This window comes from Rhipicephalus sanguineus, chromosome 3, assembly GCF_013339695.2.
Source record: "Rhipicephalus sanguineus isolate Rsan-2018 chromosome 3, BIME_Rsan_1.4, whole genome shotgun sequence".
Taxonomy (NCBI): Eukaryota; Metazoa; Arthropoda; class Arachnida; order Ixodida; family Ixodidae; genus Rhipicephalus; species Rhipicephalus sanguineus.
Genome location: NC_051178.1, coordinates 15,139,207 through 15,161,594, shown reverse-complemented (window position 1 = coordinate 15,161,594; position 22,388 = coordinate 15,139,207). Strand labels below are relative to the sequence as shown.

General features: G+C 50.3%; 1 protein-coding gene across 1 annotated transcript in view; it reads left to right on the top strand.

Annotated features, from left to right (window-relative positions):
* LOC119386459 (chitinase-like protein 4) overlaps positions 1-22,388 on the top strand; it is a 553,828-nt gene that overhangs the window by 52,999 nt on the left and 478,441 nt on the right. The gene's annotated exons all lie outside the window — the stretch shown is intronic.

The window sequence follows — 22,388 nt, the reverse complement described above, 5'->3', positions numbered from 1 at the left end:
GATATTCAACGCAGCTCTGGTGGGCGAGGCTGGCTGTTCCACATTGGATGACATAAGAGTGCCCGGCGCGTGGACACTGCTGATGACATGGCTTGAGCTCATGTGAAGAACGAACAAGGTTGGGAGCCCTTGTAGCAGAAGGTCGTATGTCCCACGAGTCGGACTCTGTGTCGTGGCTGGCACAGAAGCTTTGCTTCCAGTCTGCGCGTGCAAAGATCAAGGCTGATAGGGCAATGTCTGTGTTCTTGCGTTGTAGCTTCCGGCCTCTTTCGTGGTTCTCTGTGGCCTTGTCTCAGGTGGTTTGGTAGTAGGCGCAGTCTTGATAGCTGGTGGAGAAGTGCATGGCGAGTTTCCTTTGTGCGAAGATGTCTTCGATCCTTAATTTGTACTCATTTTAAATGACTTATTTTCAGACGTCCTTTTTTTAAGCAGGGAGTGTGCTGTCAATGAAGTATTCTTTCGTCGTTGCAGATGTTGCAGTCTTTGTTGTGGTCGCTGAGGTTCTTCGAGATGCCTTTGCTGGTAGTGATGATGTAGCGGAAGTTGCACAAGCAGACTCCTGTTAGGAACATGACATAGAGCTTTTGTTTCATAGTGATGCGGTGTTCAGTAGGTGCCTGGTGCATTGTGGGATGTTGTGATGCTTTCCAGAGAGTGAAGGTATTGCACCATAATTGATAGAAATCTCTTCAGAGGCTCCTGCGTCGCCGTTAATTATGGATTCTTCTAGCACCTGGCAACGTTCGAGATTCGGTGCATCCAAGTCTTCTGTTTTGCTTCACCTTATAGCAACAGCGCCGAGCGAACGTGCTCAAGGCTCGAAGTACACGTTGACGTCGTGTAGTTTTTACTGTGCTGGCGCCGAATGCGTCCGGTCAACTCGAGTTACAGCCAGCGCATCCCTGACCTTGGCCAATCGTCTGTTTACGCGCCAAGCACGTGCGCTGGAAACACAGCGGCCGCGCCCAACTTACGGCAGTCGCCTCGTCGCTACTGCCTCGTTCGCCTCGCAACGTTTTTGCTTAAAATATGCAAGTTCGTATTGTAGACGTGCCTTTGTTTCTGTTTACTTGTGAATACGCAAAATTATCATGCAAACAACGCCCGGACGTCTACAAATTGGTGACCACGGACTTTCGAAATTTCGCAACCATTTCATGACTGCGACGACAATGGATACCACCGGCTACTCCAGACAAGCATCCACCGACCCAGCAGCTAACTGCGTGATTGAATTCGACTTCCCATCCATGTCAACGATCGCGACCACTTCCACTACACGTGAGGCATCTCGCCCTTTGCCACCAGACCTGCAAGTCCTACGCGACGACTTTCGCAGCCAGATCGAACAGCTATCCGCTCAGATCGCTACCATGTCTGCGCGCTCTCGATTCTCGTCACGCAGTCGCTCCTCTCCCCGCCGGCGCTCCTCATCACGGTCTCCACATCATGGCGAGTGTTGGTATCCCCGGACCTTCGGTGCAGCCGCCCGAAAGTGTCCATCTTTGCACTTTCTCGAGAAACGCTCCGACTCACCACTAGAAGCGGCGAGTGGTGGCGGTCCAGCAAGCAGCCGCTTGTTCTTCGTTTTGGACAAAGCGTCTGGGCTCCGTTTCCTCGTGGATACGGGAGCCGAAGTTAGCGTTCTTCCACCCTCACCTGCATTCCCGAAGAATCGCCTATCTGCATTTACGCTGCAAGCCGCCAACAAGATCACCATCGTGGCTTACGGTGAGCGCGCGCTCACGCTGAACATTGGACTCTCGCGTTTTCCGTTGGGTTTTCCTCGTTGTGGACGTGTTTTACCCAATTCTCGGAGCGGAATTCCTTCGTCGTTTCGACCTGCTCGTGGGCATCGTTCGCAAGCGTCTTTTCGATGCAAAGACACACCTAACGGTGCAAGTTATAGCGTCAACAAGCAGCATCAGCGCAGTTATCAACAAGCCACCTTCGTCGGTGTACGAGCAGTTACTCGACGACTTTCCAAGCTTTCTTCGCCCATCCAATTTTCTGCGCCCAGTCAAGCACGATGTCACCCACCACATTATTAGCTCAGGGCCACCTGTCCATGGTCGTTCACGACGCCTCGCACCCGATCGACTCAAGGTTGCCCGAGCTGAATTTGATCACATGCTCGCCCTTGGTATTGTGCGACCTTGGGCTTCTCTGCTGCACATGGTGCCCAAGAAGTCCCCAGGCGACTGGCAGCCCTGCGGCGACTACCGCGCTTTGAACTACGCCACCGTTCCTGATCTCTACCCACTGCCTAACATCGCGGACTTCACAACACCACTGCATGAAGCGACCATCTTTTCGAAGCTTGACCTGGTCAAGGCGTATCATCAGATACCTGTCGAACCCTCGGTCATTCCCAAGACTACTGTCATAACACCTGTCGGCATTTCTAAATACCTGCGGATGCCCTTCGGACTCCGTAACGCCGCTCAAACATTCCAGCGGTTTGTAGACACAGTCACCCGAGGCCTGTCGTTCTACTTTGCGTACATCGATGATATCCTCATCTTTAGCCGCAACGCAGACGAACATCTTTCCCATCTTCGACAGCTCTTCGAACACCTTGCCGAGTACGGCCTCACCGCCAACAAAACCCAGTGTACGTTCGGCGTGCCTGAACTTGACTTTCTCGGACACCACGTTGATTGTCATGGAATCCGGCCACTCCCTTCCAAAGTGCAAGTTGTTCGAGACTTCCTGACGCCAACTTCCTTGCGTCAACTGCGCGAGTTCCTGGGACTCATCAATTTCTATCGGCGTTTCAATCCCCGCTGTGCTGACCTGATTAGACCCCTTGCTGGCCTGCTCCAGGGTAAGAAGAAGAAGTGTACTCCCATTACATGGTCTGAGAATACATCAAGCTCTTTTGAGGCAGTTAAAACAGAGATCGCAGACGCCACCCTGCTTGTTCACCCAACACCAGACGCTCCAATCTGCCTCATGACCGACGCATCGGACGGGGCAGTCGCACCGCCTTCGGAGCGTTTCGATGAGTTCATCTGGACATCCTCGGACCATGGCCTCCATCGGACGGAAACACCTATACTCGCGGACAACTTTTCTTGACAATGAAGTGAAGGCTACAGAGCCAAATCGCGAGTATCCTACCGCTCGTGAATTAGTCCCACAATTGTGTCCGCATTTTCTGCGTGATGTATCAAAAATACTCCTTTATTTTCTACATGTACCCCTTTCAGACAGGACGCAGCTCACACCAGCGAGATATTTTCATTTGTTTTGCTTTACACGTTGTCACTTTGCGTTTCTGAAGGCGTGAGAAAGTGGCGCCATTTACGTGTACCTCAAACGCCAAGCGGCGCCTGCGTCGATATGCAACGCTGATTGCGCATAGCCATCACTTTGCACAGCGGTGCGAAACGCGCGCCATAGCGGACTACTTCGCGTAGGAGTACATGTGCAGAAGCTCCGCCCCCGTAGCTTTCCCTTCATTGCCAAGAAAAGTTGTCCGCGAGTATACCTGCTGACATGCGTTCACCGTTTTAATCGTTGGCCAGAGGCGTTTCCCATCCCCGACATAAGAAGCAAAACAATCGCTAAAGCTTTTGTTTCGGGTTGGGTGTCACGCCTTGGCGTCCCCACTACAATCACCACCGATCGCGGTCGACAGTTCGAGTCTGCTCTTTTTAAGAAGCTCATGGTTTTGCTGGGAAGTTCGCGGATTCTCACAACAGCATACCAACAGATCGCTAACGGCATGGTTGAGCGTTTTCACCGGAACCTGAAAGCATCCTTGAAGGCGCAACCCGACACGGTGAACTGGACAGTTTCCCTGCCACTTGTTTCGCTTAGCCTTAGGGCGACGTTAAAGCAAGGTATCAAGTTTACACGTGCCGACCTGACCTACGGTTCACCGCTCCGCCTTGCTGGAGAGTTTTTAGATGCTTTAACTACCTCGCCTTGCCCTGATCCAACCGAGTATGTGGTGCAGCTGCGCTCCGCTGTGCGCAGTCTTTCTGCCCCACACCCTCGCGTAAAACACCGTGTTTCTACCTACATCTCTCCTGACTTGGAAACGGCGACACACGTGTTTGTGCGGCGCGACGCAGTCCGAAAGCCTTTGCAGCACCCTTACGATGGACCTTACCGTGTCATCAAGCGCCATGAGAAGCTCTACACGCCTGATTTGAACGGTCGTCATGATACCGTGTCTATAGACCGTCTTAAAGGAGTGGTGACACAAAAATTCGGACACAATTTCACTGTTGAATCACACTAATGGGTGCATATAGGTGCCATCTGTACAATATCAGCCACAAATACAGCCTGAAAAGTATTTTAATTGAGTTTTGAAGTTCGTGAAAGTGCCGAATCGGAAATAGAAGCAAAAGACGATGAGGTGTTCGAGCGGATACCACGTACGTCACGAGTTCTGGCCGGGTTACCGGAGGCGTGTACGAGACGGACAACGCTGGTAGCGACAGCTGATGATGCATAGCCTAACCAGAGACCTACAATATAACATCGCAGCGACTTACCCGCTTACTGATTCTGTGTAAATCATTAGCAGTGAGATAATTAGCAACTCATAGTATTCTCGTTGCTTTTCTCCCGACAGGAACAGCAACGCGACAGAAAGAATAGAAAAAAAATGATTGTAGTTGGAAAAAAAGCCACAAGATGTCACTACGGGCTCCGCAGTTGTACGCAGTTGCTGCTACTGCTGCAGCCGTCAACAGCTCCGGTAACCAGGTACTCGCAAACGTTAGCAAGTCTACAGACGAACTAAAACTCTCTGCTGCCGGGATCATATTGCGTAGTGGACAGATAACTGCATCGGCCCTCCGATGCGCGTACGTGGGATTGATAAGCCTTGAGAACGCGACGTTGCCCGATATAAACACGAGTCAGTAAAGCGTACATCACGTCACTTGCATGTTACGCATAAACACTGTTACATAGCGCCAATGTTCTGATTTCACTGCTTCCTTCGTCACTTGTCGTCCTACTACTTTACGATTAACCGGAGCGAAAATGTTTCAGCACGTCTAATGCTGCGGCTACTCCAAGCCTGGCGGAAAACGTCGCCTTAGTTGGACGACGACGACAAGAACGAAATCGCAGGCACCGGCGAGATTCGCAAAGTGAATCGAGCTTTTCTTACTGATTTTTACGCTCCTCCCAGCTCTTTCGTACATCACCGCACTAGATAAGCAACGTAGTTTGACAATCGAGGAAACAAGCACTCGCAACGCTCAACACCTGCTCAACACAGCAGACGAAACAGAAGCGCTGACAACATGGCAGAAGCTGGCCAGTGACGTCACTGGCTCTCGCAGTCACCTGATCGAGTAGGCCGGCTACGTCACGGGGCCAGCGAGTGCTCTTCGAAATCGAAACTGCTTCCGGTTGTAACATACGAGCATATAATTAAACATTCGTCTCGCGCTGGGGCAAATGAGTTTCGTTGCCGCTATTACCGAGTCAGTAGACATTGATTAGGAGCAAAAAACAGAGGTTCAGAAATTTTCTGTCACCACTCCTTTAAAGCAGCCTTCTTCGAGGACCGGCTGCCCCGTGGTATTCCAGATTGCGCCACACCTTCCGCCTCGGTTTCCACCACTTCATCGCACTCTTCACCCCCTCCCTCCGATGCAACCAGGGAGCGTCGCTCTGTATCGTTCAGGCTCCCTCCTTTCAGCGGCCTCCTTCACTAGCTGGGGGCCTATATAGCAACAACGCTGAGCGAACGTGCTCAAGGATCGAAGTACACGTTGACGTCGTGTAGTGATTACTGTGCTGGCGCCGAATACGTCCGGTCAACTCGAGTTACAGCCAGCGCATCCCTGACCTTGGCCAATCGTCTGTTTACGCGCCAAGCACGTGCGCTGGAAACACAGCGGCCGCGCCCAACTTACGGCAGTCGCCTCGTCGCTACTACCTCGTTCGCCTCGCAACGTTTTTGCTTAAATATACAAGTTCCGCGCAGGGGCGTCTGCGCAACACTACGGACGCGAGCTAACGAGGGGTTTAGACCCTTCCCACGCCTAGCCGTGCGTGGTTTGGCCGTGTCCTGGGAAAAGGGGATCCTGGGGGTTGAGCCGACGCTGGGTGATCGGACCATTAAGGCGCCCCGGCAGAGACAACAACCCCTTTGGCCCCGGCTTCACGTAGACGGCACCTCTGGACTGACCCACCCAAGGGAAATCGGCAGTCGCCTCTTCCTGTCTCTCTCTCCCCTTATCTTCGTCTTTGCCTCTCGCTTTTAATTTTTCCTGTCCTCTACTCTCTCACATTTACTTCCACTTTTCCTGGCGGCAAGGGTTAACCCTGTGTGGCTATCCTACCTAGGGCAAACCCTATTCGGTGATAGGAACGGTGCACTACTGGCGTTGCGCAGACTTGTTCACATGTTCTGCCACGTCCCCTTGTTGGGCTCCGCGGTCGGTGGTAGGCGCCGTTTCCGAACAAATTGCTCTTCAACCCTTCTTAAACCGATCGTGCCCCGAAAAGGGTACGTACCGACGCAACGTCATTCTTCTGTCCTAGAAGCAAAGAAACGTTTCCGAAATTTCACGTGCTTCACTGCGAGCAACCGACGACAAAAGCTAGAGCTATCTCACCATTCCTAGTGGCCAAGCGCCTATAAGAGACGATTGGAGCCGGGTATAAGGCCACAAAGAAGGCAAGTGGGGATCTGCTGCTCGAACTAAAAGGCAAATAACAGTTCAACAAACTCGCACACCTAGTAGCTTTTGGTAACGTCCCTGTATCTGTAAGTCCACACCGAACGATGAACACAGTCAAAGGCGTAGTGTCGGACGAATACTTGATGACATTGAACGAAGATGAACTCCTCGACGGATGGAGCAACCAAGGTGTAATCCTTGTGCAACGAATCAAAGTCAGACGGAACAACAACGAAATCGCAACGAAACATCTACTAATTGCCTTCAGTTCAACCACACTACCCGACACTCTTGAAAGTGGCTATGTGAAACTTCATGTCCGATCGTATATCCATAACCCGAGGTGTTGCTTCAAGTGCCAGAGATTTGGTGATGGAGACTGGGGACGTCCCATCTGATTGGAAACATTCAGTTGTTGTCCCGATTTCAAAACCAGGAAAGTCTACAAATAACCTGCTAGCTTTACGCCCAAGTTCACTGACTGCGACCGTCTGCAAGCTCGTTGAAAAGATGCTGGCCACACGTATTTCCTGGTGGCTTGAACGAGAGAATAAATACCATCCGGCTCAAATTGGATTCCGTTCTCATTTGGGAACTGAAGATGGGCTTTCTATCTTGTCGGACGACATTTTACAGGTTTCACCACACAGCCACGCAGTACGCACGGTTGTAGCAATCGACATAACGAAAGCGTATGACAATATAGACCATGAAGTCATTATTTACAACCTCATCGACCTGGGACTTCCGACGCGGGTCGTAAGATTTATTTACTCTTTCCTTCACAACCGCACATTTGCTATAGGAGTAGATGGAAAGCCAGAAGGTTGCTTCACGTCCAACAGAGGTGTCCCACCTCCTCTTCTGTTCAACGTTGCACTAATACCTCTAGCTTGGCAACTACACCGGATTCCAGACGTGAAGTTTCTAATATATGCTGATGATGTGACATTGTGGTCTGTGCATAGAGACGTCTCAAGACAAGCTCAACAGCTTCAGCAAGCCCTTGATGTACTTGAGAACTACACTCGGAACGCAGGGTTAGACATTTCCGCCCAAAAATCAAGCTATGTTGTAGTGGCTAACAAGGCAGGACGCAGAAAGGTCACGCAGTGCCCCTTTACATTTACACTTGGTACAGTGACAATTCCTGAGGCTTCGGAGGTCCGCATACTGGGTCTTGACATTCACTGGTCCGGCAGTGGTGCGCACTGGCTCCGCAAAGTCAGGCAGAGTTCCACAAAAACGCTTCATCTGATCCGCCGCATTGCATCAAAAGCAGCTGGAGCTTGTACTGATGTAGCTCGATGGCTCGTGCGCACAGTTGTACGTCCAAGAATTGTATATCAGGCGCAATTTCAAGGTTTAACTTTGGCACAGCTGGCACAGTTGGAGACTATTAACCGTGATGCCATGCGCACAATAACAGCGTTACCCCGCATCACCCCGATACCAACTTTACAGGAGCACGCCCAGCTTAACACAATTGCAGAGCTAATTTCGCAAAAGGAAAAAGCGCGTGAAATAAAAAAAACTTGTTCTGGTTGTTGCTGCGCTGCATGCCCACTTTCAACGCGGGTCTCTCATTGACCATCAGTCCGATACAATGCCTCCCTGGGAATTCACCACCATCACATCTAAGACAAGCAAGTTACGGCGCAGCGCTACATCAGGTATTATTGACGAACGATCTGTCATCGAAGCACCATGCGCTAACGTCTGCAAAGTCTATACAGATGCTGCCATCCTACAAGACGGCGGAAGGACATCATTCCTTAGTACCACGCATAATTTCATCAGTGGTCACCAGCGTTATCTATCTACGGAAGCCAGTCCTCTTGTAATGGAACTTCAAGCCATTCATGACGCAGTGCGGGATGTCACCTCTAAGCTGTCCAGAATTAGGCAACTTGACGTATTCACCGATTCTTTAGCGATTGTCCAAGAACTCAAGAAAGTTCACAAGGTGATGGAAGTCTGCGAGGCGATACATAAGCTGAACCGTAATACAGGCACTTGCATAAGGGTACACTGGATTCAAGGCCATGCTGCGAACCCTCACAATATTGCTGCTGACCAACAGGCACACTGCCCTCCTAATACAGACCTCCCATCTATTCCCCTTCCACCTCAACCCCTAAATACACTCCGCGCCCGTAAAAATGTTCCCCGGCAGGATACATGCGCTCTTATCCCACCGTGTGTCTGCTCTCTCCCCCTTCACCTTACTAGGGCGGAGGAAGTCGTGCTTAGGAGGCTTCGGGCAGGGGTGGCCCTTACACCAGCTGTTCTCTCAACATGGAACTGGTCGCATTTACCATTTGGTGATACATGCCCGTACTGTTCTGTTCCGGTGATGCAAGCAGATGCATACCACCTTATATGGACATGCCAAGGATTACAGTCGAAACGCTCCCGTCATCTCCTGCAAGCTGGCCTTCGCTACAGTGACACAAACAGTTATGACCGATGGATACAAGACAACACATTCCACAAGACACTTCTTCACTTCATACACAACACCGGCCTAACGGCGCACATTTAACACAAGTATACCCAACAAATATTATGCCTTAAGGGCAAGTCTCTGTCGTAAATAAAAAAAAAAAAAGATTGCAGAGCTGCTGAGGGTAGCTTATTTGCGCTGAGTGTGGCACCATCGGCCACAGTACTGACGATTGATGGAATGATGAGGTCCATTGTGCAAACTGCGATGACAGTCACCCCGCATACTCCAGAGCTTGCCCGGCCTGGAAGAAAGAAACAGAAAAAAATTCGGCAGATCCCACGTACGTGGGAGTCGATGTTATGCGAAGCATGTGGCGGGTAGGTGACTGTGACGTAACTTTTTTTACTGAGCGACACGTTACAAAATGACGCTAAAGATCTGTACGTATTTTATACGCACATATATATATGTTCCAGAGGCGCATATGTGTCATATAACCAGTTGTTTACGGTTGGGTAACGCTGCCAATGGCAACGTGGGTATTACCAAAACCAGAAGCGGTAAGCTGATATGTAGTGCTTATACGTGTCCCGAGAACGCACGCACGTTTCACGAACCCGTGTGCATGTGTGTAAGAAGTTCTTGACAGTTCTTGGTCAAGGGCATCATCACCATTATCAGTGAGCACCAGCAGCTGGTCATGACTTGTTAAAGGATCCGGTCGTGATCGTGGTGACGAGGGGCCATGTGTAGTGAGGTATGTGGTATAGTAGAGCTGATGGAATTCGTGGATGCCTCGGTCATTTCGTCGACAAATTATCTGTCGACGTAGCCGGCGACATGTCCGAACCTGAAGCCACCCTTCGTGTTGGTGAGGTAGAAGCCGTCGAGGCTGGTAGGCTTGGATAATGCTACGTAGACCAACTTCAGTGGATGGTGTTTGTAGTATTCGTAGACCACCTGGGCGTATGTGGCCTACGTAGCCTAGTCTACAAAGCGACTGTCAATTAATCTGGCATCATCCTTGGTCAGCATGAGGCCATAGCCCAGCCTCGTAAGAAATGAAGAGGACACTGCGTCGTTCTGGTGGACGAAGTGCACTTTACGGTGCGGTTATGTGGATATCATATGTACAGTGGCGGTCAAAATTTTGCGGACCACGGGAGCGCATGGCAGACAGCGCCGAGGCGCCTTCTCACGGCTGCTTGCGAAGCTCTAGAGCGTGCACTGCGCACGCGCATCCTTGTTTACCTGCCGGCCTGCTCGTTCGCTCGCTTCAAGTGCGCGCGCGCCGGAAAGCCAGAGAAATCGGAAGGTGCCGCTTCTGGAGTCGCCGCGGAAGCACCGAGCGGTGATATCGCGACGAAAATATGTAACTTGTACTGGAAGTGCTCGGTGCGCGCTGCGCTTTGTTCCCAGACGCTTCGCAGCGTGGGAAATACGCTTTGCGTCAGTTTGTCTCGAATCGACATGTGTGATAAAACATATAAGCAGCTTCCATTCGCGGAACTCATGCATGCTGCAATATTTTTTTTTTTGTGGTGCTCGGTGCAACTATCATGCGCCCGTTGATATGCGCTATAAAAGAAAAAAACTTGGCATTGACTGGTTTGTAGCACGAACCTACAAGAAAAACCCACATGGGTTAAAAAATGAAAAAGAAAATCTTGAGAGCTGACGAAAAATTTGTCTAGACCAGGACAAAGTTTTCGCCAAGTAGAAAAGTTTTCTTTTAGGCAAATCGCTCGGGGCTTCCGCGGTGACTGCAGTAGCGGCACCTTGCACTTTCTCTGGCGTTCTGGTGCGCGCGCACTTGAAGCGAGCGAACGAACAGGGCGGCAGGTAAACAAGGATGCGCGTGCGCAGTGCGCGCTCTAGAGCTTCGCAAGCAGCCGTGAGAAGGCGCCTCGGTGCTGTCTGCCACGCGCTCCCGTGGTCCGCAAAATTTTGACCGCCACTGCACCTTTCGGTAATGTATTCCTCCGGGGTCGAGCAATGCTTCAATATAGCTTCATGAATCATAGCAATACAAATGTAATGTTCATTAGACTGCTATAAAAGAGAAGCCAGCACTGGAACTACAGACGTTCATCTGCTATGAGGCCTCTATCGTAGGAGTACACATCGTAGGAGTATCATGCAGTGTTTGTTGCTGTCTTTTAAAATTAGATAGCCAGCACCACAACCACAGGTGACGTTGCACCGATGGCACGCCTGCGTAGGCTGTTTTTCCAAACCAGTTTATAGACCTGGTGTGGCTCAGTGGTAGAATACGTGATTGCCACGCAGAATGCTTGGGTTCGATTCCTGCTGGGATCCTAATTTTTATTCTTTCCATTCGTTGAGTCAACGCTGCCGATGTTGGTTTTCCTTAACGCTCTAGCATTTAAGTTACTAATGTCTGTTCTTGCCGTTCCTGGGTAGATATAAACTGTCAATCACCTGTGGCGCATACCCGTACACCGCGGCCCGTGGTAAACGGGTATGTGCCACACGTGTCCAGTGGAAAGGGTTTGACGACGTACGCGACAGGATTTTAACGTTATTGATGTCATGACTCGGCAATCATATTCATGAAATCCTCTTACCCTCCCATGCAAAGTTTGGTCTACACCAAGTTAAGGAGGTGATCATGAGAGCTCCCAGACGTAGGCGGCTAGATAGACAGATGGATAGATAGATAGATAGATACGTAGATAGAAACGCTCAAAGTGCCAGAGGTTCGCTAAGAAATGCTTCGCATTTAAAAATCACTGTAAAGAGAAAGGAAAATATATCATTCCGCGAAGCAAGACAACGGATTTCATCGACATTCCCACTGGAAACATCCTTCGCGGAAGTAGTGCAACGAGGGGCGGCACCACAAAGGCCGCTGGCAGTTGCCCGGACCACGCCTAGCGTGCCAAGGCTAACGCCACTCGCCCCTACGGCGGGAGCAGCAAGCGCTGCCCTACCCACTGTCACTCAGTCCATACCAGTGGCCTCCACAAGTTCTGGCAGCAGCCGGGGCAAAGAAGAGGCCAAGGGGGTCCCATCGACTTCCGGCTTGGTGGGGGCGAAGACTTCGTCAACCGTGGCGAAGTCTACACTACGAAACACCGCTCTGTAGAGCGACCGTCTCTCGCCTCTCAAGAGGCGATGGACACTACTGGTCCACCGGCGCAGGCTGCGCCGAAGGAGCGGCCAGCATCCCTCGACCGCTCCAAAAAAGACAAAACCCTAATCACAGGGCCTGATAAAGGCTCTGTGAAATAAGTGACTCTCCTTTTTTGGCGACACACAGCATACGTACACTTTAACATGGACACAATATTACAATGGAACATTAGAGGACTGTTACACAATCTAGACGATATTCAAGAACTTAGTAAATTGTGTCCAAAGGTGCTGTGCGTACAGGAGACGCACATAAATCCCAAACAGACAAATTTCCTACGTAAATATGTCGTTTTTCGGAAAGACCGCCAGGATGCTGTCGCGTCATCTGGCGGTGTGGCAATTATGCTAGACAGAAATGTAGCATGCCAGCACTTTACACTCCAAACGGCACTGGAGGTAGTGGCCGTTCGTGCTATACTCGCTAACAAGCTTATAACTATCTGTTCTGTATACATACCTCGTCATTACCAGCTACACAAACACGAATTCCAATCATTTGTAGACGAGTTGCTCGAGCCTTACCTCGTTCTCGGCGATTTTAATGCTCACAGCAGCCTGTGGGGCGACTCTCGCACTGACGTGCGAGGCCGCCTCATTGAGAATTTCCTTTTTTTTTCCACAGGCGCAACAAGAAAGAACCCACATTTTTTAGCTTAGGGAACAAACCTTATTCAGCAATTGATCTTAGAATCATCTCTCCATCGAGTTTACCTGATTTTAACTGAGAAGCGGTTAAAAACCCTTACGGGAGTGACCAATTCCCAATACTCCTCAAAACACAAGAAAAAACGAATCTCCACCCCAGGCTCCTCGGTGGAAGCTTGACAAAGCCAATTGGGAGGAGTTTCAGAAACTTACTAAGATCTCGTGAGCAGACATTTCTTCTTTTAGTATGGACGCTGCTGTTGAGTATTTTACCGCTTTTATAATTAACGCTGCTCTTAGATGTATGCCAGAAACAGCTAGGGGAACAAGCAAGCGTCGTGTTCCCTGGTAGAACGACGAGTGCCGTAAGGCTCGGAGGCAACAGAATGAAGCGTGGGGGCTTTTGCGCGATTCTCCCACAGCGGAAAATTTTATAAATTTTAAACAGATCAAATCGCAAGGCCGCAGAATGCGCCCGCAGGCTAGAAGGAACAGCTGGCAGACGTTCATATCCGGCATAGACTCCTATAGAGATGAGGCGAAGGTATGGAATAGCGTAAATAAAGTACGAGGCCTACAAGCTTATTCGGTACCCTTAGTGGAAACCCAACGGGAAAGCCTGGAAGAGCAAGCTGACTCTCTGGGAGCACAGTTCGAATTCTTATCGAGTTCTACAAACTATTCCGAAACCTTCCAAAGATACAAAACAAGACTGGAGCGAGAGAAGTTAGAAAGAAAATCTACAAATAATGAAGCATACAACCAACCGTTCCGCTTAGCAGAGCTGCAGGCAGCACTCATCTGCTGCAACAAGTCTGCCTCAGGTTCCGAGCGTATTGTATACGATATGTTAAAACACTTCTCCCACGAAACACAAAAAACACTGCTTTCCCTCTACAATTCTATATGGTTTTCCGGCGTGATCCCTACCTCCTTGAGAGAGGCTATTGTGACATCTATTCTGAAAGAGGGAAATGATCCATCCTCTGTGACTACTTTGAGACCCATCGCGCTAACAAGTTGCCTGTGCAAAGTTTTCGAAAAAATGATAAACTGCCGGTTAATATATTTTCTCGAAAAAAACAAATTGCTTGACCCGTACCACTGCGGATTTCAAGAAGCTCGATCCACAACCGATCACTTAATACGCATTGAGGCTGAAATTCGCGAAGCATTTCTTCATAAGCAGTTTTCGTAGCGTTAGCTACACTGACTTTGCGAAGCCAGTTTCGTGTGGATCATCAAGAGCCGTGCTGCGCATGCGCGAGGATCAGTGATGTCACGCACCGGAGCCGGCAACTCTCGCGCACTCCGTCGCCGCCGCCTGTCTGCGCTTTCCAGAGGAGTGACGTCGTAGCCTTGGCAGACGTATTGGCGCTGGCGCGCGCGCAGCTATTCGCCTTCACTGCGCAGTCGCCGTCTGACACTGCGCTAGAGCTGGCGCCTGTGACTGGCGCCTGTGACTGCGCCTGTGACTGGCGTTTGCCAGTGTGGTATAGCCATGAAGAAGGAGAGCGCAAATGTTGCTCAACGGCGCAGAAGAGCGGAGCAGCTTAACTCATCGGATCCCGAAGTAGTTGCCTGGCAAAATAAATATACATGTGCCACATAATGCGTATACCGTGTGTGTGTCATTGGAGCGGCAGTAAGCATGATAATTAAGCTAGTCCTTGACAATCAGGAAAACTAAGAATAATTAGCTGGAACTTTGCTAACGCTACGTTATCGTGCCATAGCCGTGCTAAGCCACTGCACCATTTTCTCTCTGTATTCCTCTACATGGAAAAGGCCTACGATACGACTTGGCGCTTTGGAATACTGAGAGATCTCTCACATTTAGGTGTACGAGGCAGAATGCTGACTATAACTGAAAACTACTTGTCCGATCGCACTTTCCATGTCGAAGTGAGAAATGCGTTATCACGAGCATTTGTCCAGGAAACTGGAGTGCCGCAGGGTGGTGTCCTCAGTTGTACACTTTTCCTGATGAAAATGACTTCCCTGCGTGTGTGAATCCCGCGTACCATGTTTTACTGCGTGCACGTGGATGACGTCATCTTGTAATCTTTCAAATCTTGTAATCTTCCAATGTGTGAGCGGCAAGTACAACTTGGTTTGAAGGAAGTTGCCAAATGGGCAGACGAGAACGGGTTCAACATAAATCCACGAAAAAGCACATACGTCTTGTTCTCTAGAAACAGAGGTCTGCGCCCTGATCCTGACATTGACCTGTGCGGTCGGCGGCTACCTGTCCAAATCGAACACAAATTCCTAGACGTAATATTAGACTCCTAACTGACATTCGTGCCACACATTAAATATATTAGGGAGAAGTGCATGAAAACGATAAATGTTTTAAAGGTGTTGTCGCGCACTGCATGGGGTAGTGACAGAAAGTGTCCTATAAGTTTGTACAAGAGCCTCATACGCACACGCCTAGATTATGGGGCCATAGTATAGCGACACCAACCACTTTAAAAATAATTGACCCTGTCCACCGTCTGGGCATTCGCCTATCTACGGGTGCTTTTAGGACGAGCCCCGTAGAAAGCCTACAGGTGGAATCAAACGAGTGGTCGCTTCATTTGCAGAGAGCCTACATTTCCTCCGTATATTTTCTGAACGTCAATGCTAACAGTGAACATCCCGCATATTGTGTTATAAATGATCTATCTAGTTCTCGTCTCTTTCGCAGCTCTCCTGCATTCAGAGAGCCCTGCTCACTGCGCGCACGATGTCTTGCCGAGGAAGTGGGAGTCCCACTCTTTGAGCACCGCGTGATGGCTCCCGCTGTACAGCCATGGCAGTGGCAGATTATAGACTGCGATGTATCTTTCATGGAAGTCACAAAGCATGCACCAGCAACACATATCCGCATGTACTTCCTCAAACTACAACAGAAATAATCTTGCCCTGAATTTTTTCAGACGCTTCAAAGTCTGACAAACGTGTGTCGTACGCCGCAGTCGGTCTATCCTTCTCTGTGATGCTGGTGTTCTCCACCCCAACACGAGCATTTTCATAGCGGAGGCCTATGCGATACTTGCTGCTGTTAAACACATTAAAGAATGCAGATTACACCACGCAGTTATATACACGGATTCCTTAGGCGTTGTAAAAGCTTTGAGGACTCTCAAAACGCACAAAAATCCTGTCGTCGTCACGCTCTACTCACTACTGTGCACAATCTACGCAGTTAAACAGGATGTGGTGGTGTGTTGGGTGCCAGGGCACCGCGAGATAAAAGGTAATGTGTTAGCGGACGAACTGGCTGCATCCGCCCTTCGAAACAGCACCGATCCACCCATAGCTGTCCCTCTCATTTTTTTCTTCTTTTTTGTTTTTTTGTGCTTTGTTTTTTACTTTTTGTCTGCATTTTTTTTGCAATGTGTATACTGATGCGCCCCTTACTCAATGCCCTTTAATGGGCCTGTCAGGCATTTTGAATGAATAAGTAATGTACCTGAAACCTCCGCTAAAGAAAACACTCAGGGCTTACTGGCAGCGGTTATGGGACGGTGAAATACACAATAAACTACACGTAATAAAACTGTATCTTGGAAATTGGCCACCACTATCTAAGTCACGACGCACAGAGGTCACACTTAGCAGATACATACACACAACACACATTCATACCTATCGTCCCGTAATGATCCACCCATGTGTGAGAGGTGCGGTGAACCGCTTACCGTGCTTCACATTCTGATGCAATGCAAACAATTAGACGCTATTTGAAGGAAACACTTTCCAATGCCCTACCGGCAACAACTCCACCCGTCGATGTTCATAGGTCGAGAGCCGCTTTTTAAACATCAGTCATTGCTTTCGTTTTTAAAAGATGTGGATAACTTTCACGTCATTTACCCAGGCATTCCGTGCACGGCCTGCTAACAGAGGCTGCTGCTGCGGTAGTTACACCTAACAAATGCACCTGCTTCGCAGCCCTTGGACGGAAGAACTCTGACGAGATATTCGTGCTCATCTATGTACCCGCAGTTTCATTATTACGACCACTCGCCATTCATTCTCATAACACACATTTCACGTCGCTCTCATGGTTTTAATTCTTATATGTTCTACTCGCCTTTTGCGCGAGGAATTTCAAGGCCCCTTTACAGCCATTTACCATATTCATTGTCCACATTCTTTACCATGTCGTGGCGCTCTTTGGCCAACAAATGGCCCTTACATCACATATCATCATCATCATAAAATATACAAGTTCGTATTGTGGACGTGCCTTTGTTTCCGTTTACTTGTGAATACGTAAAATTATCCCACAAACAGCGCCCGGACGTCTACAAATTGCTGGCGCCGAATGCGTCCCGTGAACTCGACTTACAGCCAGCGCATCCCTTACCTTGGCCGATCGTCTCTGTTTACGCGCCAAGCACGCGCCTTCGAAACACAGCGGCCGCGCCTCGTCGCTGCTGCCTCGTTCGCCTCGGAACGTTTTTACTTAAAATATACAAGTTCGTATTGTAGACGTGCCTTTGTTTCTGTTTACTTGTGAATACGTAAAATTATCCCACAAACAGCGCCCGGACGTCTACAAATTGCTGGCGCCGAATGCGTCCCGTGAACTCGACTTACAGCCAGCGCATCCCTTACCTTGGCCGATCGTCTCTGTTTACGCGCCAAGCACGCGCCTTCGAAACACAGCGGCCGCGCCTCGTCGCTGCTGCCTCGTTCGCCTCGGAACGTTTTTGCTTAAAATATACAAGTTCGTATTGTAGACGTGCCTTTGTTTCTGTTTACTTGTGAATACGTAAAATTATCCCACAAACAGCGCCCGGACGTCTACAAATTGCTGGCGCCGAATGCGTCCCGTGAACTCGAGTTACAGCCAGCGCATCCCTTACCTTGGCCGATCGTCTCTGTTTACGCGCCAAGCACGCGCCTTCGAAACACAGCGGCCGCGCCTCGTCGCTGCTGCCTCGTTGGCCTCGGAACGTTTTTGCTTAAAATATACAAGTTCGTATTGTAGACGTGCCTTTGTTTCTGTTTACTTGTGAATACGTAAAATTATCCCACAAACAGCGCCTGGACGTCTACAAATTGCTGGCGCCGAATGCGTCCCGTGAACTCGACTTACAGCCAGCGCATCCCTTACCTTGGCCGATCGTCTCTGTTTACGCGCCAAGCACGCGCCTTCGAAACACAGCGGCCGCGCCTCGTCGCTGCTGCCTCGTTCGCCTCGGAACGTTTTTGCTTAAAATATACAAGTTCGTATTGTAGACGTGCCTTTGTTTCTGTTTACTTGTGAATACGTAAAATTATCCCACAAACAGCGCCCGGACGTCTACAAATTGCTGGCGCCGAATGCGTCCCGTGAACTCGACTTACAGCCAGCGCATCCCTTACCTTGGCCGATCGTCTCTGTTTACGCGCCAAGCACGCGCCTTCGAAACACAGCGGCCGCGCCTCGTCGCTGCTGCCTCGTTCGCCTCGGAACGTTTTTACTTAAAATATACAAGTTCGTATTGTAGACGTGCCTTTGTTTCTGTTTACTTGTGAATACGTAAAATTATCCCACAAACAGCGCCCGGACGTCTACAAATTGCTGGCGCCGAATGCGTCCCGTGAACTCGACTTACAGCCAGCGCATCCCTTACCTTGGCCGATCGTCTCTGTTTACGCGCCAAGCACGCGCCTTCGAAACACAGCGGCCGCGCCTCGTCGCTGCTGCCTCGTTCGCCTCGGAACGTTTTTGCTTAAAATATACAAGTTCGTATTGTAGACGTGCCTTTGTTTCTGTTTACTTGTGAATACGTAAAATTATCCCACAAACAGCGCCTGGACGTCTACAAATTGCTGGCGCCGAATGCGTCCCGTGAACTCGACTTACAGCCAGCGCATCCCTTACCTTGGCCGATCGTCTCTGTTTACGCGCCAAGCACGCGCCTTCGAAACACAGCGGCCGCGCCTCGTCGCTGCTGCCTCGTTGGCCTCGGAACGTTTTTGCTTAAAATATACAAGTTCGTATTGTAGACGTGCCTTTGTTTCTGTTTACTTGTGAATACGTAAAATTATCCCACAAACAGCGCCCGGACGTCTACAAATTGCTGGCGCCGAATGCGTCCCGTGAACTCGACTTACAGCCAGCGCATCCCTTACCTTGGCCGATCGTCTCTGTTTACGCGCCAAGCACGCGCCTTCGAAACACAGCGGCCGCGCCTCGTCGCTGCTGCCTCGTTCGCCTCGGAACGTTTTTACTTAAAATATACAAGTTCGTATTGTAGACGTGCCTTTGTTTCTGTTTACTTGTGAATACGTAAAATTATCCCACAAACAGCGCCCGGACGTCTACAAATTGCTGGCGCCGAATGCGTCCCGTGAACTCGACTTACAGCCAGCGCATCCCTTACCTTGGCCGATCGTCTCTGTTTACGCGCCAAGCACGCGCCTTCGAAACACAGCGGCCGCGCCTCGTCGCTGCTGCCTCGTTCGCCTCGGAACGTTTTTGCTTAAAATATACAAGTTCGTATTGTAGACGTGCCTTTGTTTCTGTTTACTTGTGAATACGTAAAATTATCCCACAAACAGCGCCCGGACGTCTACAAATTGCTGGCGCCGAATGCGTCCCGTGAACTCGACTTACAGCCAGCGCATCCCTTACCTTGGCCGATCGTCTCTGTTTACGCGCCAAGCACGCGCCTTCGAAACACAGCGGCCGCGCCTCGTCGCTGCTGCCTCGTTCGCCTCGGAACGTTTTTGCTTAAAATATACAAGTTCGTATTGTAGACGTGCCTTTGTTTCTGTTTACTTGTGAATACGTAAAATTATCCCACAAACAGCGCCTGGACGTCTACAAATTGCTGGCGCCGAATGCGTCCCGTGAACTCGACTTACAGCCAGCGCATCCCTTACCTTGGCCGATCGTCTCTGTTTACGCGCCAAGCACGCGCCTTCGAAACACAGCGGCCGCGCCTCGTCGCTGCTGCCTCGTTGGCCTCGGAACGTTTTTGCTTAAAATATACAAGTTCGTATTGTAGACGTGCCTTTGTTTCTGTTTACTTGTGAATACGTAAAATTATCCCACAAACAGCGCCCGGACGTCTACAAATTGCTGGCGCCGAATGCGTCCCGTGAACTCGACTTACAGCCAGCGCATCCCTTACCTTGGCCGATCGTCTCTGTTTACGCGCCAAGCACGCGCCTTCGAAACACAGCGGCCGCGCCTCGTCGCTGCTGCCTCGTTCGCCTCGGAACGTTTTTACTTAAAATATACAAGTTCGTATTGTAGACGTGCCTTTGTTTCTGTTTACTTGTGAATACGTAAAATTATCCCACAAACAGCGCCCGGACGTCTACAAATTGCTGGCGCCGAATGCGTCCCGTGAACTCGACTTACAGCCAGCGCATCCCTTACCTTGGCCGATCGTCTCTGTTTACGCGCCAAGCACGCGCCTTCGAAACACAGCGGCCGCGCCTCGTCGCTGCTGCCTCGTTGGCCTCGGAACGTTTTTGCTTAAAATATACAAGTTCGTATTGTAGACGTGCCTTTGTTTCTGTTTACTTGTGAATACGTAAAATTATCCCACAAACAGCGCCTGGACGTCTACAAATTGCTGGCGCCGAATGCGTCCCGTGAACTCGACTTACAGCCAGCGCATCCCTTACCTTGGCCGATCGTCTCTGTTTACGCGCCAAGCACGCGCCTTCGAAACACAGCGGCCGCGCCTCGTCGCTGCTGCCTCGTTCGCCTCGGAACGTTTTTGCTTAAAATATACAAGTTCGTATTGTAGACGTGCCTTTGTTTCTGTTTACTTGTGAATACGTAAAATTATCCCACAAACAGCGCCCGGACGTCTACAAATTGCTGGCGCCGAATGCGTCCCGTGAACTCGACTTACAGCCAGCGCATCCCTTACCTTGGCCGATCGTCTCTGTTTACGCGCCAAGCACGCGCCTTCGAAACACAGCGGCCGCGCCTCGTCGCTGCTGCCTCGTTGGCCTCGGAACGTTTTTGCTTAAAATATACAAGTTCGTATTGTAGACGTGCCTTTGTTTCTGTTTACTTGTGAATACGTAAAATTATCCCACAAACAGCGCCTGGACGTCTACAAATTGCTGGCGCCGAATGCGTCCCGTGAACTCGACTTACAGCCAGCGCATCCCTTACCTTGGCCGATCGTCTCTGTTTACGCGCCAAGCACGCGCCTTCGAAACACAGCGGCCGCGCCTCGTCGCTGCTGCCTCGTTCGCCTCGGAACGTTTTTGCTTAAAATATACAAGTTCGTATTGTAGACGTGCCTTTGTTTCTGTTTACTTGTGAATACGTAAAATTATCCCACAAACAGCGCCCGGACGTCTACAAATTGCTGGCGCCGAATGCGTCCCGTGAACTCGACTTACAGCCAGCGCATCCCTTACCTTGGCCGATCGTCTCTGTTTACGCGCCAAGCACGCGCCTTCGAAACACAGCGGCCGCGCCTCGTCGCTGCTGCCTCGTTGGCCTCGGAACGTTTTTGCTTAAATATACAAGTTCGTATTGTAGACGTGCCTTTGTTTCTGTTTACTTGTGAATACGTAAAATTATCCCACAAACAGCGCCTGGACGTCTACAAATTGCTGGCGCCGAATGCGTCCCGTGAACTCGACTTACAGCCAGCGCATCCCTTACCTTGGCCGATCGTCTCTGTTTACGCGCCAAGCACGCGCCTTCGAAACACAGCGGCCGCGCCTCGTCGCTGCTGCCTCGTTCGCCTCGGAACGTTTTTGCTTAAAATATACAAGTTCGTATTGTAGACGTGCCTTTGTTTCTGTTTACTTGTGAATACGTAAAATTATCCCACAAACAGCGCCCGGACGTCTACAAATTGCTGGCGCCGAATGCGTCCCGTGAACTCGACTTACAGCCAGCGCATCCCTTACCTTGGCCGATCGTCTCTGTTTACGCGCCAAGCACGCGCCTTCGAAACACAGCGGCCGCGCCTCGTCGCTGCTGCCTCGTTGGCCTCGGAACGTTTTTGCTTAAAATATACAAGTTCGTATTGTAGACGTGCCTTTGTTTCTGTTTACTTGTGAATACGTAAAATTATCCCACAAACAGCGCCTGGACGTCTACAAATTGCTGGCGCCGAATGCGTCCCGTGAACTCGACTTACAGCCAGCGCATCCCTTACCTTGGCCGATCGTCTCTGTTTACGCGCCAAGCACGCGCCTTCGAAACACAGCGGCCGCGCCTCGTCGCTGCTGCCTCGTTCGCCTCGGAACGTTTTTGCTTAAAATATACAAGTTCGTATTGTAGACGTGCCTTTGTTTCTGTTTACTTGTGAATACGTAAAATTATCCCACAAACAGCGCCTGGACGTCTACAAATTGCTGGCGCCGAATGCGTCCCGTGAACTCGACTTACAGCCAGCGCATCCCTTACCTTGGCCGATCGTCTCTGTTTACGCGCCAAGCACGCGCCTTCGAAACACAGCGGCCGCGCCTCGTCGCTGCTGCCTCGTTGGCCTCGGAAC